The sequence below is a fragment of the Oryx dammah genome, unplaced genomic scaffold (assembly GCF_014754425.2).
Source record: "Oryx dammah isolate SB20612 unplaced genomic scaffold, SCBI_Odam_1.1 HiC_scaffold_13, whole genome shotgun sequence".
NCBI lineage: Eukaryota > Metazoa > Chordata > Mammalia > Artiodactyla > Bovidae > Oryx > Oryx dammah.
The window spans coordinates 11814213-11819351 of NW_024070197.1; the positions used below are offsets into that span (position 1 = coordinate 11814213).

The window sequence follows — 5139 nt, forward strand, 5'->3', positions numbered from 1 at the left end:
TGTCCGTGCAATTTTCCAGGCAAGAATACTGGAGTCCTATTCAACACAACCTAATTAACTACTCCCCTATGGATGAACTTGGGGGTTGTTCTGCTGATTTTTTTTTGTGTGTGTGTGCTATTTCAGATGAAGAGCTGAGCAGTGTCGGCGAGGAGGTTTGGTTTGTACATTGTTTGGAATCAGATGGGACTTCTTGACTTGTTTGAAACAATTATGCTTTTTCAGAGACACGCTCTCTGGCTTGTACATTTTCATTGCATGGAACAAGAATCTAAAATAAATCCCAATGGTTCAATAACACAGACCTGGCAACTCTATCCCCTCCCAGGGCCATTCTGAGCTCTCTGTCTCTCTCTCTCCCCTTCTCTGGAAATAACCAACAAAACCTTGGGATTATGTGTTGTGGAGAGAGATGTGTTTTCATCTGAGCTGGGGCTCAGGTTACAGCTGCCAGCTGCAGTCCCTGAACTTTCTCCGGCAGCCCTCTCCACTCTCAAGGCGAAGAAACAAGCTTCCAAGGGAGGAAACGTGGCCAGGAAACTGGGAGGCCCCACGTTCTCTTTCTTTGCTTGATTTATTTTTCCTAAAAAAAACAGCCACGCGGCAAAATAATCCATATGGTTAAGATTGCATGAATCTAATGCTCAAAGATAGTCAAAGCTATCGTGTTGAGAGATGCATGGTTTTGTAATAAACATACATATCTACAGAAAACCAAGGAATTGTTTATCACAAAGCAGAGTATGATTTACCCTGGGAGAGAGAGGAGTCTGTGTTGAACAGGACACGTGGAGCTTCTAGGCTGATCGTTTCTTTCTTTTTTTTCTTTTCTTTTTTATATTTAAGTGACACCCCTCCCTTTTTTTTGGCTGTCCTGGGTCTTGCTTGCTGCACGGGCTTTCTCTCTAGTTGGCGATCGAGGGCTCCTCTCCAGTTGCGATGCGCAGGCTTCTCGTTGCAGCGGCTTCTCTTGTTGAGGAGGGCAGGCTCAAGGGTGTAGGGTCTTCAGCAGTTGCAGCTCAAGGGTTCCGTTGTTGCCGCTCCCAGGCTCTAGAGCACAGGCTCAGGCGTTGTGATGCACAGGCTTGGTTGCCCTGAAGCATGTGGGATCTTCCCAGACCAGAGATTGAACTGGGGTCTCTTGCACTGGCAGGCAGATTCTTTACCACTGAGCCACGAGGAAGCCCCGACCATTTCTAGATGAGTCATCGTATCATGGAGTTTGTTATGTTTATTTGTTAAACTATGATTGGGGCACATGTCTGTATGCATGTTACATATTCCATGACTTTTAAAACCATTTTTTTTTACAAGCAATCACTCATTCAGGGTACAGTAGTAAAGTGCCTGTTATGTCTGTCTTCTAGAATATTCCACGAATGAAAATCTGAAACTAGCAGTACAAGCACACATTTTGAAAGCACTCATAAAACAAATGCACAAAACAGTCAGGTGAAGCTTCTCTCGTTTGTGCTGTGGAGGCCGATCGCATTTCTTCCTGGTGTCTGGAAAATGTCACGTGGTGAGAATAGTCTTGGCCAGGGACTAATCCTTAAGTAAAGGAAAAAAGAGAGAGAATAAACTGTCTTATTTATTTTCTAAAAGATGATGTGTTTTGTTGTCTCTGAATTCTTTGAATACTAAATTGTGTTTACATTTGCCAAAGGTTACAAATATCTGCCTGAAGATGGCAACATGGCAGAAAGACAACTGGTAAACCAAGCTTAAGCAACAGCATGAAGAGAAGTAGATCATAGTTTCTCCTGGGCTTGAAAGATATCATGTGGAGGGGAAAAATCCCATATATTTGGGTGTGGAGGAAAAGGGACCCTCCTATACTGTTGGTGGGAATGCAAATTGGTACAGCCACTGTGAATAACAACATGGAGTTTCCTTTAAAAAACGAAAACTAGAGCTAACATATGACCTTGCAATCCTACTCTTGGGCATACCTCCAGAGAAAACTCTAATTCGGAAAGACACATGTACCCAATATCCATAGCAGCACTATTTACAATAGCCAAGATGTGGAAATGACTTGGAAGATGAATGAATGGGTCAAGAAGATGTGGTATGTACAATGGACTCGTATTCAGCCACAAGAAAGAATGAAAGAATGCCATTTGCAGCGGCATGGGTTGAACTAGAGATTATCATATGAAGTGAAGTAAACCGGACAAAGACAAATATATGATATCACTTATATGTGGAGTCTAAAACAATGATGTAAATAAACTTATTGACAAAATAGAAATAGATTTACAGACAGAAAACAAACTTATGGTTACCAGAGGGGATAGCAAGGAAGTGGGGGAGAGGAGATAAATTAGAAGTTTGAAATTAACATATACACACTACCATATATAAAAAGATAAACAACAAGGACCTACCGTATGGCATGGCTTCCCAAGTGGCTCAGTGGTAAAGAATGGCTTGCCAGCCCAGGAGAAACAGGTTCAATCCCTGGCTTGGGAAGATCGCTTAGAGAAGGAAATGGCAACCCACTCCAGTATTCTTGCCTGGGAAATCTCATGGACCAAGTATCACAGTCTATAGGGCCACAAAGAGTTGAATATGACTGAAGTTACTAAACAGCTGTATAGCATACGTAACTATATTTAATGTCTTGTAATAACTATAATGTAAAAGAATCTGAAAAAATTATATACATAATTTTAAGCATACAGAAAATATATATTTAATATATTTAAAACCGAATCACTTTGCTGTACACCTGAAGCTAATACAACATTATAAATTAATTATATTTCAATTTTTTTAAATGACATATTTAAGTCCTAAATGCCAAAAAACTGGGCTGTGGAGGACATTAAGACAAAAAAAAGAAAAAAGAGACAGAGGGGTCATGGGAATGAGGAACACACATCTGACCCATGACTAGAGAGATTTTATTCCAACTGAACTAAGATTTATTCAGAAATGAGGCCACCTCCAAGGCCACCCACTCACACACCAGGAAGGTTTTGAGCTTAGAGGTTGAAGGGGAAAATGAATCAGTGGTATATCTTTCTTTTTCTTTCCTGGCTAGAGGTGGCATTTCCATTTAAATGCTCCATGACCATCTCACCCTATTTAGCCCACTTATTTTTTTTCCCCCAGTGCCAATTATATAGCCATTCTTTATCTGACTATAAAATTCATGTATGGGACTTCCTTGGTGGCCCAGTGGTTAAGACTCCACATTTTCAATGCAGGTGAACCAGGTTCGATCCCTGGTTGGGGAATTAAGATCCCACATGCTATGCAGCCAAAAAAAGAAAATTAAAAATAATGTATGATTGCTACGGAAAAACCTCAATAAACATGGAAAACTATCCCTATTTTTGGCACCATACACAATTTTAACATTTTATTGTAGAAAATTTCACCAATTAAAGTTGGAATACTGGTTTTTATAATTAATCTCTCAATTTTTATTCATTTATATATATTTTAATTGAAATATGATTGATGTACAATATTATGTTAGTTTCAGGTGTAAGAATACTGGTTTTAAGTCTTTGAGTTAAACTCAGTTCTACAGAGGACTTTAAAATAAGCTATATCCGTCTTCTCATGCTATATAATAATAATAATGAAAGTGAAAGTCAGTCATGTCCGATTCTTTGAGACCTCATGGACGGTAACCCACCACACTCCTCTATTCATGGGATTCTCCAGGCAAGAATACTCGAGTGGGTTGCCATTCCCTTCTCCGGGGGATCTTCCTGACCCAGAGATCGAACCCAGGTCTGCTGCATTGCAGGTGGATTCTTTACCATCTGAGCCGCCAGGGATGCCACTGATAATAATAACAATAACAGTAAAAACAACACCATCACCACTGGGGTCCAGCGCTGCCATATGTGAGAAAGGAAGCTTTGTGTGGGGATCAGGACTCCTGGGTTCTGCTCCTGCGTTGTCACCAACTTGCCCTGCGACCTTAGCAATTTCCTCCTCTTATCTGGCTTCAGCATCTTGCCTGTGAAATGGGAGGATTGGAGAAAGTATAGAAATAGTTCACAACCCTGGCCGCATGGCAGAGTCATCCAGAGAGCTTTTACAATCATGGATGCCTGCACTCCACCCCAGAACAACAGCTTCAAACTCCCTGAAGGTGAGACTAGGGCATCCCGATTTCTGAAATGTTCCCCAAGGAATCCCAATGAGCATCCAAGGTTGAGAATCACCATCCTTTATCTAGGGTTTGGAGTCAGTGGTTTTAAGCGAGAGTAGGACCCCAGATAAATTTGTTTTCTGTGTCTGTGAGTCTGTTTCTGTTTTGTAAATAAGTTCATTTGCATCTTTTTTGCTTTGTTTTTTGCTAAGGCTCAGCTTGTGGGATCTTAGTTCTCTGAGCAGCGACTGAACCCAGGCTCTAGGCAGTGAAAACACAGCCCTAACCACTAGATAACCTGGGAATTCCTTGGACTTGAATTTTTAAAAGACACTCTTCAACTCAATACACTGCCTTAAGCAGAAAAGGCTTTTTTTGGAAGGTTCAGAAGTGGGCTCAGACAGATTCTGACAGCTTGAAAAGAAGAGACTTATCTTGGAATTTTTCTGTTAGATAGTAGTTCTGTTTAATTTCCTTCTACAGATGCATCACTTCACGTGACTGGATAAACACGATCATGTGGGTGGTGATTTTTGTGCTCTTTGTGATTTCGTTCCATCCCCCACCCCATTTTGCCTATAAATACTCCCTTTCCCCTTTATAACCGGGTTAACTAATAACTTTTGTACTTACTGCGCACTTCATGTGTGCCAAGAGCTATTAGAAGCCCTTTACACATCTTCCAGTCATCCTGCAAGGCAGATACTATTATCCTCATTTTACAGATGAAGAAACTGAGGCCCAGAGAGGTCACCTGAGGTCACAGAGTCAAGATTTGGCTGTGCTCGAATCTGACATAGCCCGACACACCTCTATCGCCTGACACAGCCGTCCTCACATTCTCATTGTTCGTGGACACCCAGAGAGATACAGAGGTTATTTGAGGTATTTTTTCACAATAAAAAAGGGGAGACCTGTGATATACAGCCTTTCATGGCTCTTGCTGTGCTTACTCAAAAGGATCCTAGTCCATACATTCTGAGCACATAAGACCCCAGGGTGCTGTTGCACCATTGTTTCAG

The 5139-nt window shown here is 41.3% G+C and overlaps 1 long non-coding RNA gene across 1 annotated transcript; it reads left to right on the top strand.

Moving 5' to 3' along the window:
* The first annotated feature begins 308 nt into the window (after nt 1–308).
* On the top strand, nt 309–1896 carry LOC120872254. The gene is made up of 2 exons (XR_005723208.1): nt 309–620; nt 1667–1896. It is a non-coding gene; the product is annotated as an uncharacterized LOC120872254 (long non-coding RNA).
* Nucleotides 1897–5139: the final 3243 nt, after the last annotated feature.